The sequence below is a fragment of the Oreochromis niloticus genome, linkage group LG17 (assembly GCF_001858045.2).
Source record: "Oreochromis niloticus isolate F11D_XX linkage group LG17, O_niloticus_UMD_NMBU, whole genome shotgun sequence".
Lineage (NCBI taxonomy): Eukaryota > Metazoa > Chordata > Actinopteri > Cichliformes > Cichlidae > Oreochromis > Oreochromis niloticus.
In genome coordinates, this window is record NC_031981.2 from 5,878,033 (window position 1) to 5,903,673 (window position 25,641).

General features: G+C 41.7%; 1 long non-coding RNA gene across 3 annotated transcripts; it reads right to left on the reverse strand.

Moving 5' to 3' along the window:
- Positions 1 to 2,848: 2,848 nt before the first annotated feature.
- LOC109195147 (uncharacterized) lies at positions 2,849 to 23,908 on the reverse strand. 3 transcript variants are annotated; one of them, XR_003214658.1, is made up of 6 exons: positions 23,669 to 23,908; positions 22,760 to 22,974; positions 8,605 to 8,686; positions 5,667 to 5,718; positions 5,359 to 5,540; positions 2,849 to 4,752 (listed from the first exon to the last, which is right to left on the reverse strand). It is a non-coding gene; the product is annotated as an uncharacterized LOC109195147 (long non-coding RNA). The 3 variants fall into 3 exon arrangements; XR_003214657.1 differs by lacking the exon at positions 5,667 to 5,718 and having other exon boundaries at positions 2,849 to 4,748; XR_002056844.2 differs by lacking the exon at positions 5,667 to 5,718.
- Between the last annotated feature and the right edge of the window lie 1,733 nt (positions 23,909 to 25,641).

Consider the following 25,641-nt stretch of genomic DNA (forward strand, 5'->3'; position numbering starts at 1 on the left):
GAAATCCTAGCATGTCCATTATGTCAGCCAAGAAGTTCCTTGGAGCTGCAGCCCTAATCTACCACGGTAGACATGGCTACACGTCCCTACAACCAGGTCTTGAATGCAATAGCTAACGTGATCTGCACAGGGATCCAACAGGCCAAACACCAGATGAGATCACAACTGGGTGATTCCTTTATCGAGGCAGGGTCCAAACCTCCATACCAGCTCAAGAGCTGAACAGGCTTATTAGCCTTGGCTCGTGATTGGAAGCTACAAGTGGACCTGGGGAACCAACAAAAGTTTTTGGACTGTATCACCACAACAACATTTAGGTCAGTCTTGTTTTTAACATCTGTCTCTCCCAAGCAAGTGTTGCTCTTGGAACTCACAATGCTCTGGGAAGACTGGTTTCAGGAAGCCCATGAATGAGAAAGAAGGCAAAATATCAGGAGCTTGTTGAGGTCATCAGGGGGAATGAGTGGATGGCCCACTGTGAACCCACTGAGTTAGGCTGCGGGGTGTTCCCGGGCAGTTTCTACACTGCACACTTGGTACCAGAGGGTTGCATGAAAGTCAAAAACATCAAAGCTGCAGAGAGAGCTTCCAGGTAGCTGTGGATCAAAAGAGAGGGGAACCATGGTGTAGAACGCTGCTTGGACTCAAGCCGGGACCTGATCAACTCTGGCTGGGTCATCCAGATGAGGGTGTCTGAAGATCAAAGACCTGAAACACCCGATGACCCTGGGGTCTTCACTGATGATGTGTCCAAGCTGCGCAGATGGTGTTTCTTTAAATTAGGAGTGTGTTAACACAATGCCAAACTCTCCCAGGAGTTGAAATCCCAGAAAATTCACTATAAGATGAATTTTCTGGGATGCCCAGAGAAACTGCAATGGATACTTTAATCCTTCTGTTGGAAAAGTGTATTGTTTCTCAGTTTCAGAATTTGAGTTTCTCTTTTTGTATCGTTTTCAAGTAGGTACACAGTTGAAATTTTTTGTTGAACTCTTTTGAACTGGGTTATGAATCTCCCGTGTCCTCACGACTAGACCTTTCAGTTCCACGTTTTTTGACTGACCGCCTTTGTGTCCAAGATGGGGGTTTTTTTATCAGCAGTTTGAGGGCAAGCAGCTCATTCTCCAATATCATCCCAAAATTCAACGCACCAATACCAATGTTCAAATCTTCTATATTTTTCACCACAGAATTATGAAAAAAGCACATCAAGTTTGACAAAGAAAACTTCTAATTTTCACAAATATGAGACACTAATTTAAGTCTTTTAGGTCTGACATAAGGATCTGGGCTTAATCAGCTCATTGAAAAAGCCAAGAACGTAAATTAACAGGGCAGATTTCCCTAATGGAGTACTGGATCACAACAGCTATTTCAGCATTGCTTAGTACAGAAACAGATGTGTCAACTTGCATTTGAAAGGCTGTGATATTGTAGAACTCTCTAAAAATCAACTCTTTAGCATCTCGTTTTTCACCAACATTCCCTTCCAGACTGATAAGAACGCAGGAGGAAGTGAGATTTAAGCGTCTTAGTCAAGGGCAATTTCATAGAACATGTGACGCATTCTGTTGTTTCCTGTAAAAATGGCTAAACTCACACTGTGTGTGTGTGTGTGTGAGTGTGTGAGAGAGAGAGATTTGGAGAAGGAGTGTGTATGAAAGGAAGAAAGGATTTTGCTTTGTTGATCATACAAAAACACTAATAAAGCAACTCGTGTTCCAATGAGTGGAGGTCTGGTGAGAAAGATAACCGCTGCACTGAATGTGTTTTGTTTACATCTTCATCAAACCAGCCAAAAGCGTCCTGTGGATGAGGAAGTCACATCCCCACAGACATGAAATATGTGCATGTGGATCATTTTTTAATGTTTGAACTGAGAAATTCCTTTTTTCTTTTAACAGATCGCCGTCATTTAGAAGCATCAAAGACTAAAGCAATGTCTTGAAATTTCTTGACTGAAAATAGTCCGAACCAAGAGGTAATCAGTTTACATTGCCGTAAAATAAAGTAAGGCTTCTAATACACTTTTAACAATGCTGCAATGTTCCCTGGGAGCCCAGGATCGCATGAAATCATTGTCATGTCCCCAAAACAAGCAATTAACACATCGATGAGGTGAACAGAGAGAGAGAGCAGTTTTGAATCGACGCAACAATGGCGGAAAGTTTTGAAGAAAACATCCTATTACAGCTGTGTCATGTTGCCACTTTCATTTTCTTTGCTGCGTTCTCACAATGCACAATGTTCTAACTACACAAGTACAACCGTGACTTCCATTTACCTCACGCTAAAGCAAACATGCACAAAGAAAGTACTCTGTTTTCAGCCAGGAATGATTGGGTCGGCTTCAGATCCCAAGTGGAAACAGAATGTGAAGCTTTGTAATAAGGTGTTAATACCCATCCATTTGTATTTATAAATAATAATAAATATTATTAGTATTATCATATTTATTACTTTTGCCTATCCCAGCAAGAGAAGCAGGAGCCTATCCCAGCTGTCATGAAGTGGGAGCTACGATACACCTTGGACAGGGTCACACATAGAGACAAAGAACTTCCAATCAATTTATAATATAACATATACAGATGAAAGTAAAATTATTAGCCCCCCGTGAACATTTCATTTAAGCATTTATTAAATCGCTGTTAAACAGAGCGAGGAATTTTTTTAAAAAGCTTTTCTAAACATCCTAATTTTATTTTGGATGTTTGCATTATTTATTTTGCACACGTAAACAAAATGACCACACAAAACTAGTATTTAGAAAAAGATTTTCTAAAGAAAGCTATCATGTTTAGAATTGTTACTTTTGACAAAAAACATAGAATTTCATTGGGTGGAGTGTGAGGTGCTAATGATTTTATCATCTGTATGCAGCAAGCCAGAGTACCTGGAGAGAGCCCGCTCAGATGAGCCCCACCTTGGATTCAAACCCAGGTCTTTCTTGCTTTGAGGCGCTAACCACCGTACCACTCTATGGGTTAATGTGGAAACAGAAAAATACTGGAACCACATGGAGCACAAAGCCCAGTCCTCAGCATGAAAATCACAGAACCAACAGCAGAACAAACGTATTCACATTTAATACTGCGACTGTAAAGAAAACACTGTTTACTGCATGTTTCAAATCTGGATAAAACATGCAAACTCACCAGTGTGGTCATTTAAGTTTAGAAGTATTCCAAACATTACAAGCAGAAGGCCAGTACAGTGACCAGCAGAGAGGCTGCACTGCTAACAGACTGAATTGCTAAACTATTGACAGGAAATGCAGAGAAGGTTTGCAGACAGAAAAAAAAAATCGGAATTGACATTTGGTCAGAGAATCAGCAGACACATTTACAATCCACTTATGTGGCATTCCTATTCTCATAAGTGCCAGATTAGAAGTATTTAACTACTGTGTATCTCGTTGTGGCTGCAATTAAAAGCTACACAGCAACACTTTAAAACGCAGCAATCATTTTCACATGCCCTTAAAGAATAGAGCATGAATTCAGCTTTTATATGTGCTACACCATGAGTTCCGGTTGCTGGTCATCACAGGGGTGGTATCTGAGCCCGTCGTATAGGGGAAACTGTCAGTTTATCAGCAGGGAGGGTCCTCTGTGTTCACGCATGATTCACATCTAATGAGTATTCCCGTCTCTGCCTGGCTCTCGTCCACAGTCGCTGCGTAGTCGGCACACTGCGCTAATGAGAGGTACAATAACCACCTTGAGAGGTGCTTAGCAGCTCTAACGATGAGGCTGACAGAGTGCCGCAATAAGAGGACAGAGAGCAGGCCGTGGGAGGGAAGGACTCCAGCCATCAAATCTAAGTAGACCCCCGGCCCCTTGGTGTTGTGCAGCACGCTTTCAGTCAAACGTGCATACATGTATGGACGTGCAAGCACTCAATATCAAACTTGCTCTTCATCAAGAAGGCCATTTTATTTTTCTTCAATCTGTCCTCTCAACACTTCATCTTCCTCTTCTCTTCATATTTCTCCTTTACTATCAACTTGAATGTAACAAGAACCTTTTTACACTGTCCAGTCAATCTGTCTCTTTTGATGTGTTCCTCTTCCATTTGCCTCGTCTCCTGATCTGGATCCTGGCAAGAATGCTGCAGGAGAGACATGAAAATTTTCAAAAGGAAGCTCAACTGTCTAAAATGAGCTTCCAGCAAGAGAGAAAGGACCATAGCGTCCTATGTGCTTGAGCAGACAGAAGGTTAATAACACGAGCCCTGCTGTGACAAAGGAGAAAAAGAACATAGAGCAGGTAGGAGGGATGGAAAGTGCTGATCCTCCACTTCCTCCATCTAAGACACAGGGGGAGGGGCATGGAAGTAATTAGAGCCCTGGATATATGATGGGTTCTATGTACATCATCATCTCCCTTTTTTCTCTGCGGCGTCTCATATCCCAGAATGCACGCAGAGATGGGGCGGCAAGTCACAAATTTGCAAATGCGTGCGATTTCAAACCAAAGCTACAGTCGCAAACTGATGAATTTGTTTTACTTCATGTTTTTTTCAGTGCACTCTCTGATTAGGACATCAAATACTGGCATGTTGACAGAAGCTGCAGGCATCACACAAAAGGTGTTCTTTGGCATCAGTGAGATGACGCGCTCGCTGCGATGATCTGTTTTGAAGAAGCCTCATTAGGAAGCACAGGCGCAACAACTCTGTGATAGGCTCCGGGGCAGACAACTCTTTGGGCCCTTATTGCCACGGTGTACCAGCAGCATATCTCTCTCTCTGTCTCACACACACACACACACACACACACACACACACACACACACACACACACAAACAAACACTGTAAATGCAAAAATAGCACACAGCAAAAATCAGTAATATCAAAAGTATCCAGCTTTTGATCAGCACCATGGACAGCAACCGCAGTCTGAGACTGGGAGCATGGACACATTTGTCTAAGCCTATGCTACAAATTCATGCCATCTTCTTCAGCTAGGCCCCACAAGCCCAGAACAGATTGAGCCTCACAAGAAGAAGGAGCCAGGTCAGAAAGTACAAGTAATATATTTCCCAGCATCCCCCTACATCATCAAAACTTTTCAGAAAAGGTGCCTATTTTAATCAATGGAGTCTAAAATGACCAAGTAAAATATATATGCTGCATAGAAAAACTAGGCTTTGGTTCAGAAAATAGAACCAAGACTTAAACATATAAATCAATTCAATTCAATTTTTATTTTTATGGCGCCAAATCACAACAGCAGTCACCTGAAGGCACTGTACATTGGAAGCTAAAGACTCCACAGTAACACAGACAACATCCCAATAATCAAACAACTCCCTGTGAGCAAGGACCTGCCAATAGTGGAAAGAAAAACTCACTTTTAACAGGAAGAAACCTCTGACAGAAGCAGGTATAGGGAGGGGCAGCCATCTGCTGATGTAGTGGAGAAGTCCCTGTCAAAGTCATTTTGACTGATCCCCTCCTGCCTTCCGTGCCTTGAGGTGCTGTCCTGGCTGCATGCTTTAAGTTTTATGAAGTCTCCATGCATTGCTTGCAACACCTGCGGTAGTTTAAGAAAATGTAAGTATCGGTTCTGGTGACATACCTAATATGGAGTCTGTTCCAAAAGTTCTTGATAAAAGATTACAATTGTTTGAACATTTTTGAAAATTTATTTTTAACATACTTGAAGTGTGGTAGGTGATGGATGTGTGGGCACCCAAGCGCATCTGATACCACTGTAGGGATATGTTAAATAAAAAAATAGGAACCACTGTTTTACATGATGCAGGGGAAACTGATGAAAGTTGTTCTTGGTGGCAGGAAAAAAGCGAGTGTGACAGGGATGCGGTAATGTGGGAAGTGGCATCAAATCAAATATCTTTTTGGCTGTTTGTTTTAGGGTGGATACGGAATTACTTCTCGACAAGAAAAGGCTCTTCTAGTCGAGGCCGTCAAGTACAGTTAAAGGAGAAGAAGGGAGGCAACAAAAAACAACCAAACTAAAAATCTGACATCTGCTTATGCAAAGCGAGCTGTGACTGCAGCTCACTCCGGAAAGTTTGAGGATGTTCTTTTATCCTCTGTTTTCCTGCATCGTGGCTTTAGAGTGCAGTTCAGAAGTCACCAGAGGGAATTGATTATCAACAGGCAGGGGCTGGATCCTTCTCTGCTCCGGCATAATGAAGCACTCTATTTCAGGAATATCAGGTGTTTTTCTTTTTTTTTAGGCTTCTTGTCGCTACATCTAGGCTCACTTTCCTCTTCTCTGTATCCTCGGATAACACCAGCCCAGATATGACTGCACTGGGAATACAGCATGAATACTCTTTTTTTTAAAACTCTAATTCAAAGTTAGAGAGATTTTTTTTTTTCCTGTCTGGCAACAATGCATTGTGACTGAATCCGCACTGCGATAGTTTGGCTTTGACAGTATTTCGACTGTGCGACGGAAACAAACAAGAGAGAGGGGAACAAAAAAAAGCGTGTATGCAAACACGTACACAACTTCCAACAATTAAACACACGCACACACGCTCACAAGCAACAAACCCACACAAAGACACACAAACAACCTATAAATAGCATAGATCCATGGCAACCTGAGATTTGTTGTTTGCCGTCACATGCTGCTGAGAGCGAGAGAAGAGCCGGGACTTAAATAACACTGGGAGATTGGTTTGTGTGAGAGGCAAAGTCAAAACAAATTACGCCTTTTCTATCACCGCAGGCCCGCCGGTAAAGCATCTGAAATAGCTTTGTGCCTGGGGACGTTTTACCACTGAAAGAATATGGCGGCAATATCCTCTGAGGACCTTTAAAAAAAGACCCCAGAAAAAACAAAGGGATGAGGCGAAGGAGGAGAGGATGGGGAATGAGAGGGTTTAGTTTTACTGCGGATCACAGGTGGCGACTTGACCACCTAACTCTTTTCACTTTATTCTTGGCCGTCCCTCCTCCGCTCGCCTGTCCCTTCCCATCTCAACACATATGCACTGCTGTCACACTGAAGGTGTCCTCTGCTGAAAAATGAGAAACAGCACCACTCTAACTTCTCTCCTTTTGTTTTTTTCTGTTTTTAAAGGTGGTAAGGGCTTGAAATTACAACATTCAAGCATAATGAATATGGAATTCATACTCTTGAGGGGCAGCCCTGAAGGTTTTATCCAATTTCAATCCACTCCAGCTTGTTGATTTAAGTTGTTTTCTAGGCAAACACAAAGTTTTTTCCCCATCCTTTTCTCCATTTACACTGACCTTCAGCAGACCCTCCCCTTCTTCTAATGCAAATAAACACAAAATACATGCTTTGTTCAGTTCTCCTTAGCGACACGAGCACTGTAGCAGCATGAGGTATATATCGGTGCTTTAATTGATTTTTTTCATTTTCCTTGTTTGGGGGGTTATTCCATAGATAAAGCAATCTGGTGCGATTGTTTCATTTTGGCGGTGTATTTGCACTCGCTCCCATATGCTGTTCATTAATTTGCAGCTAGTGGGTGATTTATCAAACCATTACACTTGGGCCTGCGCCCTCGCCACACACAGACACGCAACGGCATCTCGACAATGCATATATGTGGCATCGTGTTGGTGGTTGGTGCTAAAAGGGTTGGGAGTGAGCCAGTGCGTGACAAATAGCAGCTGGATGGATTCACCAGCTGCACCTGCACACACACACAGGGTTCCTGCCCTGGTCTAGACTGGACTGGACTGGCCTATTTGGGAGCAGCAGCGAGGCTAAGTGGGGCAAACAGGCCCATGAGTAAAGTGAGATGCTAATATCATAAGATTAAAATCACTCCATGGGAAAAGTGTGGCCCTCTGCTGTGGTTGGGAATACTTAGTGTCCTATATTAATTAATAAGCCATGAATAGGTGTTAATGAATTGAAAAATAAGTAATTTCAGGCTCCAATCTTGAGACGCTCATGAGCATTCAAATTGTTGCTTTCATGAGGATTGCAAAACAATAATCAATGTGGAAAAAAGAGAGTACAAACTATTGGAGCCTCCTGGTGTTTCCACTAAATACACACACTAACATGAAGTATGAAGCAGGAGGGAGAAGGAACAAAGGTTTCAGGCTCCGAGACATAATTTGTCGAAATTGGGTGACGTGGCTCAATAACAGGACTGTGGTCTTAATATCATGCAGCTCTAATTATATTTCCAAATATATTTCATCACCGGTGACGTGTATGGCATTATGTAGTGCTAACCACTGTGCTAAATCCCATGCTGTTGTTTGTGAGAAGCGCTGATAAGGGAAGGAAAACAATTCTGTAATTGTGATTGCTTTGGAGAGCCCGCTAAATGAATTGTTGGTGTTTTTCCTCATTTTTTTTTTTTTGTAAGTGGCAGTTATAGAATTGCACACTGAACAATAAAACTGTCCCTGGCTGTGATGAGTTTCACGGGTTTGCAGAGTTTCACAACATGGCGAGCGGTGGATTTTCAAAAGTCTGTGACACGGCAGACGTGTTTGTTGGACTGGATATCAAAGCCGACTGCCAACAGTTTGCAACAGTTTTGTTAAGAATCTTGAAACTAAAAAAAGCAAGCATCATATGATGGAAGTAAAAGTCAAATTGTGTTATTTTACTGTAAAGGCCTCAATCTCACCTTTTGAGCCAGATGATGTTTCCATAGCTGCTCTGCTCCTGAACTCCTGAACTCTGTCTTGAGCCACTTTCTGTTCATTTCACTGCAAAGACAGGGTTTCATGGAAATGTGCTGTAGGCAGGCGTAGGTTCGTCAGGTTTATTTACATATTTCTTCATCGCATTGTCATAGTGGTATTTCCAACTGAATCATCCAAATTAATAAAGCAGGAAAATGTATCCATACATGGACTTGGATATTAAATGGACTTTTGGCTAAAAAAACCCCCAAAAAACAAAAACTGAAACAAAAACTGCTGACAAACTGGCTCAACTTCCAAGGTTTCAGAGAAGTATCAGGTTCTAAAGCGGTTGAAAGGTGCATGAAGGAAGACTTCTAAATCCATGCGTTTTTATTAGGGATATTTGCGACTAGTCCCAATGTTGGCAAATGTTTGTGTCCTACGTGTTATGCAATCATCTGCCTGGTGCATCATTGTTGAGAAACGCCTTTAATGTAATTTGTTGTTATTAGATGGTCAGTTCAGTTCAGTTCGGGCAGCACGGTGGCACGGTGGTTAGCACTGTTGCCGCACGGCAAGAAGGTCCTGAGTTCAATTCCAACATCAGGCCGGGGACTTTCTGTGTGGAGTTTGCATGTTCTCCCCGTGTTTGCGTGGGTTCCCTCCGGGTACTCCGGCTTCCTCCCACCGTCCAAAGACATACAGCTTGTGGGGATAGGTTAATTGGATAATCCAAATTGCCACTAGGTGTGAATGTGCGAGTGAGTGTGAATGGTTGTCTGTCCCTGTGTGTTGGCCCTGCGACAGACTGGCGACCTGTCCAGGGTGTATACTCTTCCTGTTTAGGCGCCTAACTTAATTAGGGTTACCATTAGACACTCCCTAGTAGGCCTTGTATCAGAGACGACATGGCCAGCCAATCCTTGCTGGTGTTGCATTGGTCCATTGGTAAATTTACTGGATGTAGACAACTGTGGAATCAGACTGGGTGGATTGGGTGGAATCAGACAGCTAAAAAGCATGCACATGATTGGTTTATTCAAATCTTTCCTATTAGGAATTTTTGCTCTTTATGTTAATGAAAGACCTGTGTATAATGCCATCTAATTCTCAATGAACTTGTCTGATGAAGACCGAGGCATGCTGGTCATATGATAAAACTGTTCTATATACTGTAATTGTTGCTGGAGCTTCAACCTCTGAAAACAATCACAGTAAAAAGATTTACTACACATAGTTCCCACTACAGCTTCAATCTCATTTACAACCAAACTTAACTCCCATATTTACATAAACAGTCATACGATACTAACCACCAGACTCTGGGCCTGATGGCCTGTATCACACATCTCTAGTTTCACAAAGAAACAAACATTGAGCTACAAAGTTTGTTTGGAAGATGAAACTTTTTAGACAGATATTTTAGAAGAGCCAACCAGCAGTAGATTCTCAGATAAAGCCAGAAAGAGATGACTTCTCAAAGCTAACAAAAGGCTAACAAAGCTACAGCCACCCCTGGATATGGCTGTAACACCACCCTTTTGAAAGACCAACATCTCCCATCTGCTGGACTTGTTGATTAGCAGGGCCATAAGGGTGTGATTTACCTTAAGCCTCCTCTACTGGTTTTGTGTTTTCAGCTACCAATGTAATGAAAGCATTTACTAAGATGAGAATCCTGTCACTGCTGCATTGTGTGTGACAATGAACAACCTTCAGGTAAGTGCAATGTACATTCTCAGCTAGACTTCTGAAAACATGAGTACCAGCAGAGACACCTCCTGACAGATTGCAGAGAGCTCAACAAGTCATTTCATTCTTTCCTGGCACAAGTCTGGGTCTGAGGACATGTTTGCTGGGTCCAAACACGCCATCTGCCTCACAATGGTGTGCTCATGGTGCTTGTCTTGCATTTTCTGGACGATGTTAGCGAAACAGTCCACACAGTCTCTTCTAAACTCAAACACAAGAAAAAAAGCTTGGATTTTCTGTACACAAGCCATTATATGATCTTTCTCCACAATCCCTTTAAAGGTTTTAAATATTTCAGGTGAACATTTGGCTTTTACTCACTTTTGTCCATCTGCATTTGAATGTAAATCTATTAATATTATAATGGTTTCTCATGTTGCAATGTTTCATCACATTTTAAATCAACTTCGCTGTGATTACTGAACTGTGACTTTGCATTATCGGTCTGAAAAAAATTGCAGCTGGATATTTCCCCCGAAATCACCGTGGACAGTTATTGAAATGGAAATGTACGTTATATCCATGGTGAGTTATTCATTACCTTCTTGAGCAGAGACAGGTCTTTACTGATGAATATCATTACAGGCTCATCTGTCCTGGAGACGCCATAAAGAAGAGGGTCATCTCATGCAATGTGATGTTCTAGGATTTGTACAGCACTGTGTAAAAGTCTTCAGCCAACCCTCGTTTGCTTCTAAATACTTTTGCTTCCAAGGTGCAAGACTTTCTTGTACTTTTTTAAGTTGTGCAATAGTTCTCTGGGCTATTTTCAGCATGACAATGACCCTAAGCACACTGCCAAATCATTAAAAACACACAGTGGAACACTAACAGTCTGGGATTGACCTCCCTAGAGCTCGGACCTGAACATCACTAAAGCAGTGTGGGATCAGAGAAAAAAATAAAAGGAAGCCAAAATCCAAAGAGAAGCTTTGAACAACCTTTGAGAACAATATTTAAAGAAATGATAAGACAACTTGCACAAGAGACTTTAGGCTTTGCTGAAAGATAAAAGTGGTCAAGACTCTTGCACTGTACATCGCCATGGCAGGCAAAAGCATGTCCACTTCCTTGCTGATAAGGGCCACGTTTTCTATTCAGTGATTCTCAAAAAACAGTTGTAGAATCAAAAATTTCTTGGACAAAGTGCACAAAATCCTGTCCACTAGCAGGGGTATTAAGGAAGATTGTACACAATGCTTTGAGCACTTTCTCCAGCTATGTGGAGCACATGCAGCCCACAGCTTTCGAGCACACATACAGCTGAGCACCTCCGAACGCCTCTGCATGTTCCTGCTGGAGCAACTCAAAAACTTCCAGCTAACACTGGCTCTGTCTTTTGAGACTAAACTCATATTTCTCAGGTCAAGTATCTGCAGACACTCCTGGTATTAAAAAAAGATTCAGACATTAGTCATACAGTCAACACATCTCAGCTCTGACATTCTACCTCAAATTAATGTTAAACTTAAATGAATGCCATCACACACATAAAGCAACATGATCAACTTATATAAGGAAACAAGAATTGCAGCTTTCGATAGCTATAGTGTGGAAGCCATTACCAGACATACGCCGGTAAGCTTCTCCAGGGCTGTTTATATACTCTATTTTCACACTTTGGCAGGTAAACAACCAGACTCTCTTAAAATGCAATTTAGCTGGTAGACTAATTAAAGTGTCTGGCGAATTAATGAATCTACCAACTACTGATGCAGCTAAAAATTCAGTTTTGTGCCCTTGCAATAGCTGTTCATCACTTACCTAATTAATCAAGCTTGCCTAAGTAGTACACTAATGTACATAAGATATAAGTTAATAGATAGAGTGATGAACAGCAAAGTTACTGTGAAACATTGAAGTCCTTTGCGTAGTCTTGTAAGCAATGACGTACGTGCAGGTCCAATTGTGTGCCTTTAACTCCCTGGTTCAGTGTCTCATTAAACATGTACTGCTTCTATTGACAGAAACTCTTTCTTTGTATACAGGGGAAATCTGAATGTAGCTACAAACCCAGTCTTGTATTTTCATTATTAAATATCTGTACAGCCTCTGAGCCTGGATTGTTTGACCTGCACGAACAGTGGCTTGTCACAGTACACATCACCCAAATGACCTCTGCCCTGAGAGCTGACATAGAACAAAATGTTCAGTGTAAAATCTCCAGTAGCATCCGTGCTAGTAGTGGAAAAGCGTGCAGCAGAAATGAACATCTGGGATCTGCTGACAGACCTTTTCATACTGTCTGTGGTTCCTGTTCTGTATGTGTGACACCACCGCCATGATTTGGATAGTTCCATATTTGAAATACATTTAACACGCAGCACAGAGTAATTGAGCGTAACAAACACCAAGAGTAATCATTAAGCTCAAGTCATTTGTTAAGCCTGTATTTCAACATTTCCATAAACTAATGATCAGTGTGGATGCAAAGGCCTGTTTATTCCGCCTCCAACAGCCTCCTCACCAAGTAGGTGACCTACTTGGTGAGGAGGGATTACCATGGTAAACATGTCACTTAATTGGGGAATCATCAGTTACATTTTTTTCAGTAAGGGGCACAGTGGAGGAGTCCAGGATGAAGCTTTGTCATGTCAATATCTTTTCTTAAGAACCTAAAACAGTGCCGTTACAGAGTTTGTCTTTTTTTATCAGTACTCTCAGCACTGTCTACAGCACATATAATTGAAATGTTCTATTTGAGTTTAGTTTTCTCCTGAACGCAAATATTTGGATTTGCTGAATGAAATCATAAATCCTCGAATGCAGGGCAACTCTGCAGTGTTTCCAAGCACCCTCTAACAACCAAAGAGCCACCCCCTGGAGAGCGAGTTGCTGCGAATGACTGTAATATCAAATCAAAAGTTTTCCTTTTGGAGAATCTGAATCAGACTTCAGGGCGGACAAATTGCAATTATGTGCTCCATGAAAAAGAAAAATCATGTAGTGCAAATATCTCACAAATGTCTGAAAGTACACAAAATCAATTTTGACGCTTTGGTAAATCAATCTGAAATTGCAGGCTGTGATCGTATATTCTTATTACCTCAGTGAGATGGCCTTCCTTCAGCTAAGCAACTGGACATTGATGTTAAGCCCAGTAACATCCTCCTCCACGCTACCTTAATAACCTTCCAAGCCAATTCATACAACACAAAATGCTTTAAATGCTCAGGCAAAGATACCTCTAAGCCAAAAGTTCTTTTATTCCTTTTTGTGTAAATTACTTGCAACAGTTTAATGAGCCTTTATTAATCGTATGCAAGCACTTGTACTTAATGAGCTATAACATGCAAAATTGCTACCTTTTTCTTCTTAAGGAATCAATATTTTCACTAAAGACTTTTCATTTACCAACTTCCACCTTGGCTTTGCCCTAGTTTTTTTTTTTTTTTTAAAGACAAAATCTTACGCCCAAACAACTTCCTTGCTGGAGAGTACAACCTGTTTCACATGTGGGTTCTAGTGACAAGAGCTTCACTTTCAGCTCCTAATGCATTATATAGAGTAGGATTAAGCCTCCACCACAGATACACAGACACAGCGGCCCAGTATGCAGATGGAATCATAACTGACATTAATATGTAAACACAACTAAGTAAATAAACTCCATTAAAAACTGGCATGTTTCATTTAACCCAGCCCCCCCTCAATCATCTGTTTGGCTTGTGGAGAGAGGGCTGGTGAAGGGATGTGAGTAAAGAGTGAGGACAAAGCACTGCAGGTAACTATACTTTGCACACTTGTAATGTGGGGGTCAGCCCAAGTCCCTCCCCTTTGTTCTACAATCAATAGCCACGAAGGAGGGTGGCGAACACGGAACGGGGACTGGGAGGAAGAGGCAGGGAACGTGCTGAGCGAGAAAGTCGGTAGGTCCTTATATTAAGCATTAATCATTTAACAGTATGAGTGTGGGCAGTTGGGAGTGTTAAAACACAGTAATACACAAACACTTAAGGAGTCAGGTGCAACAGGGAAATATCTAGTGGCGTTAACAGGTCCCTACAGGAAAAACAGGTAGTACACTCTGCAAAAGGATTGGCTGGAGGAGGGGTACAATAAAAGAGCTGAAGAGGGCTACAAAAAGAGAATGAATCACTTTGACTTAATCCAGCAATCTGTGGGAAAAGAAACCGCAGTGGCTTTATTGTTACCATCTAGCAAGATAACTTAGTGCGTTTATTTGACAGGAGAACAGTGCCAGATCCAGTGATAAAAAAAACAACAAGCAGAGCAGGAAAGAAAGCACATCGCTGTTCCTTCTCTAACGTGTCTGACAGACCATCCTTTATTTTTTAACAATCTCTGACCTGAGCGCTGCATTCCCCTGAAGCGGCACCCTGAGGATCGAAAACCAGTGGACATTCAACTTATAGCCTATCCAAAGTATAATACCTCACAGCATAGCCCTCTCTAAATGCCTTCCATGTAGAATGTCACTCAGTCTAACATCATGCAGAGTCGTTTTCTGATTTTCATGACCCAAGTCCTGCAGTAGCTTTTCTTAAAAAAGAACTTTTTTTGTCTACTGTTAGATTTTCTCAATAATGCTTTTGGGGCAAAGTTCTTAGTAGCCATTGACTAGGCCTTTTGCATTACAACTCATAATACAAAAAGTGACAATACTGTTCAAAATTTTTATATCATTGCGTTCCCTCAAGCGTACAAACAAGTCTCCAATGATGATTCAGTAAAAAGTGCAAAAAAACAGTTCCAGCTAAAGGAAAAACCAAAAAACATAACTTACTATTAGCATGTGCTAGCAGGTGTATTTGCATCACAAACCTAGAGAACACTCATCAACCGCTAACAACCATTGGTTGCTAGGGAAACGTTTGTATTCTCAGACTAGTTGGTGAGTGGTTGCTGGAGGTCATTTGGTGAAATCAGTCACAAAGAGGATGCTGCACCAAGAACCTCCTTTTGATTGCTTTGCTTTCTAGCAAATTGCTGTGTTTGCATGTAGCAAATGCCAGTAAGACTCACCAATCAGACATTTTTTCTCTCACAGCTGGTTGCTAGATAGTTGTTGACCAGGCTCTAGGCCTGCGTGGCTGTGGTCTAAGTCAATCTTGGTCCTTAGACCACACTGTGTAGTGTTATGAACAATCCAATTATTTTCTTAGTTAAATAATTCAAAATAATAATATCTTAGAAGCTAATATACACAGTGGCAGCAGATTTAATGTAATAACATAGAAAAAAAGAAAACAAGATCTTGGTGAATAATAAAAAAAATAATAAAAAAGTCCAACCAAATTCTTCAAAGAATGCCAGGTTCAAAGGAGTTTGCAAAGAAAAGCGTCTGGACTTCTTTAAGTTGCTTGAAGACGTTTCACCTCTCATCCGAGAAGCTTCTTCAGTTCTAAGGTCAAATGGCCGAGAGTCCCAGATTTAAACCCAGTGGGAGTATCCCCCCAAAGAGGGACAAAGGACCCCCTGGTGATCCTCTAATCACATGAGCCAAGGTGTGAAAGCGGGTGTGGGACCTAATCAGCCAGGGTTTCGGGTGAGCTCATTGTGAAACCTGGCCCCACCTTGTCATGTGAATTCCTGAGGTCAGATGGCCTTGGGCGTTAAGGCGTCTGGGGAGTTCCCTCCTGGGCCACTACGATGACCTGGATGACTGAGAACCTTCACAGACACAATGCCAGGTTCAGTTTTAATATGAGCTTTAGGCTAATGCAGAGAAATGTGGGGCTATACCTAGTTTGACCTCTTTTGTGCCAAATTGCAGGTATTTAAAAAAAACTCCAGGCTCCTAGAACTTTCTAGTTCATGGAAATTCCAAAAGAGCAATCAATGTATCAATGTATGTATGTATGTATGTATGTATGTGTGTGTTTGCTATGCTAGGACACAAACACAGATTAAAAACAGCTCATCACACTTTGCCTTCATACATGAGAATGGATAAAAGATGGCGCTTCAGCAGTGCCTCCACATGAAACCATTGTTTCTTTCTTTTTTTCCCCAGATGAAATAGTAGTCTGTCTTGTTCTGCATTTGCTTCCTCAGCCTCAGAAACAGATAAGAAGGGACACTATTGCAGTAATGTCAGTCTTCAGCCAAATGGATAAACCTGGATGGCAGGCTTTTTGCTGCAGATAAGGATGTTACCGCCACAGATCTGCGGGAGACAAGAGTCAGCTATCTAAAAGCCGGGGAGAATGGGGCCCCGCTGGTTTGCTCACAGCTTCACAACACGGAGACTCGTGAACTGATGCTACTATTGTGTATCTAAGCGGTATCGCAGTGACGACAAGCCCGAGGTATCTTTATTCTCGCTGTCTTCTGGATTAATGATAGCTTGGTATAAAATGTAGATTATTTACAGATATGCTGACAGCTAATGTGACTGTGGAGACAGTTCAGATGCCTCAGACTCAAGCCTGGCTTTATTTCAGATACGTGCTGCCTTTTATGGATATGATTAGGCCTTTAGGTATAAAGAGTAGGGAAAAGTTTTTGGCTGGTTATGCAACCAGTTGCCATGCCAACTCACCCCAGACAGAGTGGGGAGGTGTGGCGTTTCCGACAATCACGCCCCAAATCGCCGCTTTTTTCCGTTTCATCGGTGTTTTGAAGCACGATGCGCCAGCAGGGAAAGTACGATTATTCGGCTAAATTCTGCGAGGGAAATTACAGCTTTGTGGCAGCAGGTGCATCTACGATTCCCCCCACTCTTGTCCCCAAGCGTAAACAGGCATGCAAACGAGTACAGGGAGGCACATATTCTCCAACACACACCTGTACATAAAATATATACGCAGGCGTCAAAACAAGCTCACAGAGTCACACCTGCTCTTTTTTTCCCTGCTTGCCTGTTTCCACACACAAATCCTCCCCTTCTCCTCCATTGTTGGGAAAAACACAAGAAGCACTCGGCGACACAGATCCGTACATGATCTTGTCACAATGCAGCAATCGAACAGGCGGGAGCTCCAGAAGAGGCAATTCTGCTTCTGTTTGTTTGACACGGAAAAAGAGAGGGGGGAGATAGAAGTGTGTTGGGGGGATGGGGGGAAAACCTAACACAGGGGGGCCTCGTGGCAGAGTCCCCAGGATCAAATCCAATTCTGGCAAGATACACATTAAGCCCTGTCTATCACAACAGTGTCCTTGGAATGTGGCAGGATGGTGATCCCAGCAGCAGGGGGGCTCTGTTTTCCATAAGAGCCAAGATGAACCTGCTTAAATGTGTGCAGGCACATCCAAGATCCTGCATCACCCTGTAAGGGTTCTTGTTTCTAAAGGGTTTGTAACACTCTGTAAAACAACGCTTGTGACCTTAACATTTCTTCTGATGGATAAAGAAAACCAAATGCTCTATTTAGACTCTTAATACAGTGGCTACAATAGTCAACTGGCTCCTTTAAAAGCATCAATAGAGCTGAGTAGGTAGCAGCCTAATTTTAGTAGAAAGTAATGTTTTGACAGCAGGAAAGTATAACAAGCTTTACCTCATCCGCAGCACGAGCAGTGACACTAACAGTGTAATCCTGCCTGCTGGTAATTTACAAATGGCTACAGCACGTAGCTCGTCCAGCAGCGGGCTCCGACTCTGAATTTTACAATACCTTCAGCATGTACTGCTTCACATGCAGCAGGCACAAAAGCGCAGCTGAGAAGGTCGTGTGAATATTGGCCCATAAATCAATACCGCTTTTTTTTTACTCCCTAAAAATGGATGAAAATTTGATCACGGATAGCCACACAAAAACTCAGCATTGCTTTCCATACTTTGCATTGTCAGACATAGGATGGAAAGCTAAGAAACAACACCCAAAAAGAGCAGAGCCTGTGATGCAGCTCGTGTATTGATACCAGTGCCATTATCGAGTCGGCTTAAAGGTCAGATTCATAGTCGATTCCCTTGTTGATTCCCGATCAATTTTTCTGTTTGGGAGCAGAGGAGAAAAAAAAGGCAACTTTTTTTTAATCATCTCAAAGTTCGGGTGGGGTAGAAATACGGTTGAAAAAACATATGCACGTGCAAAAGTTCCACTGATACATTAGGAAAAAGCTGCTTTGTGATGAGCAAGTGTCATAATGGAGTAACAGCATCGATAAAGTAACTCAGGAGCCTGGAGGGCGTAGAATTTCAATGAATTGGATGATCTGAAAATGGTTCTCAATCCTAACCCTGACATGGCTTCTTCTTTTTTTGTTGTTTATCCCTCAAATGTTAAAACCCGGAAACTACATGACCCACCCTGCAAACCTACTCCCCAAATAACCACCAGATGTGCCAATAATGCCCAATAATCATAACATCATCTTCTACGACTTTTATGCAGTTTCAAAGCGCGCATCCAAAATGTAAACGCACACTATACACACCGCACAAAGTCCGAGTGCTCGTTCCGAATCTTATTTCACTTTCAGCTGTGAGGAAAATCACACGCTGTTTGGCTCGCAGCTTGAGTTCATTCAGGCTAGAGTGGAAGCGACAGTTAGCCTATTTACTTTTATTCTGGACTTGTGCTAATTATCTTAACTACACAAGTAATTATCTTTCACATCAAAGGGCTGTGCTCCGAGGCCTGCTGATCCCCCACCTCCCACCTCCTCCCCCGCAACCCACCAACCAGCCAGCCAGCCCGCCCCAGACGCACGCCATCATCGGCACGTTTCCGGAGCCAGCTGAATCATGACATTAGCAGATAATTAGACGATCGCCTGACTGCGTTTGATGGGGGCACATGTGACGAGCAGCCGTCTGCGAGCTGAATTATTGAACGGGATTCCAGAGAGATATTATCCCCCAGATTTAACCGTAGCTATTAGATCTCAGGTGTTAAGCTGCAGCCTCAGTGAAAAGCCTGCATAGCATTTTACAGATTAGCAGTAAATAAATGACATCCCAGAGGATCGTTGATTTTTTTCTTCTTCTTTTTTTTTACTCTCTTTGGTTTATTCCGTGCTGAGCATCTCTTTCATCTCATCCATTAGCACTGCTGTTTCTGATCACAGTCCACTCTGATCAATGAATAATGTAGCTGCTGGTTTGACTGCTGCCCAGAAGCCACGACTTAATGGCACAACCTTATGGCTAGGAATGTACGGCACATGTTTGTGTGCGCATGCTTTCATTAGCTTCATCTACGCCAGTGCCTCTGGGCTCCTGCAAACACACAATAATCAGGTCATCTGGCATCAGGCGCAAAATCCTTCATTAACAATATAACGATAATCTTTGCAGAAACATGTGACTGTGGGAGAAAATTTACATGAACTGCATTTAAATTCCTTTGAAGTTGTTTGTTTTGCTCACCTTGGAAACACTATTTCTACTTCTCCTCTGTGGTAAGAAGTAAACGCACCCCATAAATATTTATCTACCTAGGGCCCGTGCTATTCTGGCCCAGTGTTTTGAACATAGCCACTGGAGACTGGGCCTATCAGGGACCTGCCGAGAGAGACCGAGAGAGAGAGGGAGAGAGAGAGAAGGAAAGAAGCAGGGAGGGAGCGGTGGAGGATAATATTTGTGTGTGTGTTCCAAAATGGAAAGTGGATAGTTTCCGCGATGTTTAATGCAGGAGGATCGGGGCACAGTTCATAGTGTTTCCTTTACGAGTCACCTCACACACCTCTGAACTTTCAGTCACAAACAAGATGATTCTCATCTGCATTTTTTAGGCTTTTGTGCTGGTTGGAGAAATATCTTTGCCACAAATTCACAGTAAAACCCAAGATTTTTTAACCTCTCCGGCATGTCTGGCAATGTGATTCAAAAGAACTTTAAAACGTGACTTTTGAATCTAATGTCATTTTGAGCCAACATTGAAGCATGTCCGTGCTGACATATCCATTTTGGCAGGTATTTAAGAGCAGACCAGAGCACTTATTAAACATCTTCTGTTTGAAAGAACAATCACAAAGCACCGTTTAAGAAAAGGAATCTGATCAAAGATTCCTTTAAAGGGTAAAAACGCATGGAATGAAGATCTGGAAACTAAAATCCCAGCAGAGGATTGGAAATCAGCTTGTCCTGGGAGCACTGTGTTGGGCAGCGCATAAACACTATAACATTTTAGGAAGCGGTCAGAGTGACATGAGAACATCTCAAAAGAAAGTCACTCCTGCTTAGTTTCACAGCTACACAAATGTGATGAAAATGAACAAAAGCTATTAAACTCAAAATTGAAATTTCATGCAAAAATACAATTATTACTACTTTTGCTGGAAATTAATCAGCTACTCTTCAAAAACTGCACTCAAAGAACTGTGTGACATGTGACATGCTAGCTGGAACCTAACCAATTTACTGGCAGACTGATGGTATTGCCTGATATTAGCCAGTTGTATCAGCATTCATAACTGCTGTTAAATGAAAGCCTGAAAAGTAAATAAGAAATGGGCAAAACACCCTACACAATGTTATGAGTGTTGACATTGCATACTTTGTCCACTAGGGGGAACTCTGTGACTGCAACACGTTTGAAACGTCCCAAACAACAACCAGCTGATTGTACATACACATAACAAATGTTAGCTACACATAACAAATATTAGAGAGTTTTTTTTATGTTTCATTTGTATGAAAGGAAAAGGGATTTTTAAATCACCAAATATCAATTTCAAAAAAGCTTATCTAATGCTCTAATGCTAGCTGTAACTAGTAGAATTTACACTGGACCTCATCTTTGCTTAGTTTTTAGAGGAGTCACAGTAGTCATGGCTGTGCTTCTCCTTTTACTAAGTAGCATCTAACCTCACAGTATCACGCATGCTTTAACACGCCACATCTGGTAGTTAGCAGTGAGTACTGCCGCCCTGTCCCAGTGGTTCAACTTTCCCACAGAGCTCATGATAATGCAGGATTGTTTTTGTTTTCATTACAGTGAAAACAATTCTTTGGAGAAGAATTAATGATAAAGTACAGAGTCAATCTCCATAGACTCCCATGTCTTGAATTCACAGAACTGAAAAGTATGTTTATATCCTGGGGCAAAAACAGTATGGGCATCTATGGATACTTTACTTTTTCATAACAACTCTGAGTAAGTTAAATTCTCTTTTAATACCTCACCACCTGGATTCTGGCATGGATGGCATGGCTGCACCGACTGACCGGTGTCTTGACATTAGCAACTGTAGCTTCTATGCATCTGCTATGCCTCACCTTTGCTAAACTAGATCATTCCATTGTGCTTTTGCCAGTGGTGCCAAATGAACTATGTTGGTTTAAAGGCAAACATTCACCATTTCTCCCATCATTTAGTCTATAAAATATAAAAAACAAACAACAACAACTTCTCACAGATCAAGTTGATTAGGGGCCTCTGTGTTATGCTCTTTACTGTTATAAAAATACTCATGGCCGCCAGTGATACCCCTCAGCTTTCTAGCAGATGCAGCTATGGTATAAATTTGTAAGTCCTCGGTGACTTCCTTCTTTAGGTCACAATCAAGGTCATAGGTCAAGTTTTCTGAAAATCACCTAGGACTTTGAGGTCAAGGTCACTCGTCAGTGGTTTTTAGTAGATGCCAATTTGAAAATCCCAGGTAACATCTTTCCCAAGTTATCAAGTTCAGAAGATTTTCAGAAAGCTTGACCTTTGACCTTAACCTTGAGGTCATTTTAAGTCATCCAAGTATTTTAGCAGATGGGCCATGGTATGAATTTAAAAATCCTACGTCGCCTCTTTCTCCTGTTATTGTATTCACTAACCTGTGTATCCACGCTGCCCACCTGGGTGATCACAATGCCCCAACTGCTTTTTTTAAATCAATTAAGGTGTGAGTGAAGTGCAGACTTAAAGCTTTTACAGCCAAGGGGTAAAATATAATATGATTAGCCAATTATCAATTAGCCATTGTGTTTTTCTTTTTCCTCTGCTTGCATTACCTCAACTTCATGAACGAAAAAACTCCACCAAATTAAAAATATCTGCAAAGCCATAAAAAAGCAAATGCCAAATAACAACATCTCCGCTGTGGGTTTGCTGACAGAGAACGTGCGACACCAGCTCAGATGCAAAATGCATCTGCTTGACATCCTTCCTTCTTGATCTGGTGAGAGAAGTCAAAGTCCCAGGCGCCATATTCTATCCCCCCTCCCCCCAAAAATCTTGGCGGCACGGTGGGAAAAGTTAGTTGCCAGGTCTGACACCTGTGTGCAACGCAGGCAATTCTTGCTGTCACTTGCTGACATGGAGCCAGGAAAAAAGGGCAAAAGAAAAAAAAATAAAGCTGGTGGCACAAGCTCATAACAATCGGCTGCATGACTACGGGATGCACATTTACACCTACGAACTTGTGCTGTTCCTCACGCCTTCATGCAGAGGAGCACGCCTATGCGGGGAATGTGACATTTCCTCCCTGAACCCTGTTGACACTTCTGTGAGGGCCGGGTTTGGCGGGGGGGCTTGGATTATACATCCGCAGGCCTGTTACCTGGTGAGCTCTGCAGACTTCCAGAACATCAGAGCCCTACGCCTGGATGTTATTGCCACCCGCGGCACCCCTGCCTGCACCACATCTCTAATGAGGCCCGCCTTCAACTCAGTCAAAGTCATCTGATGACACTGATGTGGGGAGATTGATATTCACGCTTGACTCGCCGTCCTCTCCACTTGACTGCCGTGTTTACCTCCCCGCGCAATTAGTATCTGGTGAAGACAGACAGACAAAAGAGAGGAGCGAGGGATGGAGTCAGACTCTGCTGTGCGACTGCATTAGCTCCAATTGTTTATGAAGATGGGAGATGTCTTTCAACAGCGACTTGAAGGTGGCCTTCTATATCACAGGGCCATTACTAGCTCATTTAATCCCCATAAAACTGCTTTACCTCTCTGAATGTCAGGAGCCTGAAATAACAGAAACTGTATTGGCTTAAGTAAAATGCATATTTCAACAGTTTTTCTGCTATATTTGCATCGAAGACGTGCCTCGCTTCGGCCTTTTAAGATGCACTTAGGAAAAAAGAACCCACAGAGCAAAACTCCACAAGCGTGACGGTGCAGGTTCAACTCCAGCCCACACAAAGCAGTTTACATGCCCCCCCCCCCCCCCCCCCCTTCTCTGTGAGCTAACTTCATCGCACTATTAGCATATAAACAAATAAAACACTTAAGAGAGAAATTGTCTGCCCACTCGCTGTGGCAAAAAAAAGGAAAATGGAGTTAAGGGTAGAGATGGACAAGGATTGGCATTAGCAGACTTTTTATCTGAGCTGTTGGAGAGAAGCGCCAAACCCATGTCTTCGAAGTGATTTAGCGTTAATTGACAGTCTTCTAATCGGCCGCATTCACCATTTGAACACAGTAATAAAAAACTGTTTGTATGCTGAATACTGATGCCTACCCGAGAGGAGAAACGACCGGGGCTGAGCAAAGCAGGTGGACACTCGGGCACGCCGGGTGTTTGCACGGCGGAGGAGGTGTTCGGGTGTGTGTGTGTGTGTGTGTGGAGCAACAGCGCCTCCCTGTGGAAAGTGGCTGCCATCTTAATCAGAACTGATGCAAAACTTGTATCCACCAGTTAGCTTAACTGGTAGGGACTCCGACTGTAATTTGTCTTTTTTAAATAGTACTTTACTACGTTTCATAGGTAATTATATAACTTTTTTTTACATTTATTTATCTTGAGCGTTACTTTTATGTTATTTTTAAGTCTTATATGTCACTCCACCAAGGAGACGAGATACAGTGTGTGACTATAAAGAGACAGAAGCTAAAACAGGTAGCTTCGGACTGAGAATTGTGACACATGAAGGACTAGTACATAAGTGCGCTTGTTTTTTAACTGTTGGGGCCATAATTTGTTTGAAGGCGACGCAGTTTTTGTAGTTTTTTCCTTTGTATAGCACCACAATGTATTTTAAATCAGTTAAGGTGTGAGTGAAGTGCAGACTTAAAGCTTTAATTTGTATATATTTAGATTTATAGATAGATATTTAAATTAACTGCTTAGGACAGGTATATCAAACATAAGGCCCAATTGGCCCCTGGCCCCTGAATCGATCCCAAGCTGGCCTACTGGACAGGTTTGCCAAAGGTGAGGGCATGTGGAAAATGGATTTTGAAATTTCACCTGTATTTTTCTAGGTTTCATTTGTGGCTGTTTATAGTACACCAAAGTAAACAATTAAATGACAGAAAGTTTCCAAAAAAGGACCTTTGTTGTGAATTAATGAAAATCTTTTGCTTTATAAATACAGGACAGTCTGCACAATCTTCTGTTTCTTATATTAAGACATCTCAGGGATAATACGTTAGTTAAAGTTCTTTACACTGGCAGAAGAGGTAGCTTCCAGTCCACCCCACTTAACGTTAAAGTGAGCCACACGCGGCAGTTATTGATGTGGAAATTATTTCTATGGTTAAGAAAAACACAACAGCTAACATTGTGTGGGGCATTATTATGGCATGGGCATGTATGTCTGCCAGTGAAATTGGGTCACTATTGTTTATTAATGATTTGACTGCTGGTAGAAGCAGCAGGATGAATTGTACTGTATCATACTGCAGAAGTAGTCCCAGTTTCTCATGGCAAAGAAATGGGATATTCTTCAATGCTACAATTTCAATCCACCAGACGCAGTAAAGGCCTTAAAGAACAATTCAAAGGAAGAAACACAACATTTGGTGAGGTTCAAGATCAGAAAATGTATAAGGATTTCATTCAACAATTAAAAACAGCCATTATGAAATTATGCTAGTCTGAGCCTCCGATGTATTAAAATTGTTGTAATTAGTGGACAGTCAATACAAATTATTGTTAATCCCTTGAATTCAAGTATTTAAAGTCTGCACATCAATCTTTGATTTAAAATCTACTATGGTGATTCACAGCAAAACTACAAAGATTGTGTCTTTATTCAGCAAATTCTGGCTCTGACAGTATAAATGCACTCCAAGAGAGCTGAGAGCTTCATGTGGACCAGCAGTAAAACACCACTTACACGCTGATGTATTAGCAACAATCTAATAACCATATCCACGATGGGCAACATTTTTCACAAGCACTTTAAGTGTAACAAATAATAAATTTTACTAGAGATAGCATAATAAAAGGCTTGTTCAAGTAGCTTTAGATTATTGTACAGGTTTATTACCTATATGACTGTACAGTATGTACTAATATACATCCAGAAGCTGCATAAAAATTAAATTGCTAAAACTTCTTGAATGCAATTTTGTACAGCAACAGAATTTTTTTTCAGTTGCAGATTAATTAGAAAATACTGAATGAGGCTTTCAAAAAAAAAAAAAAAAAAAAAAAAAAGTGCACTAGCTTGACAGTATACCTAAAAAAAGAAAAAAAGGCTACATGAG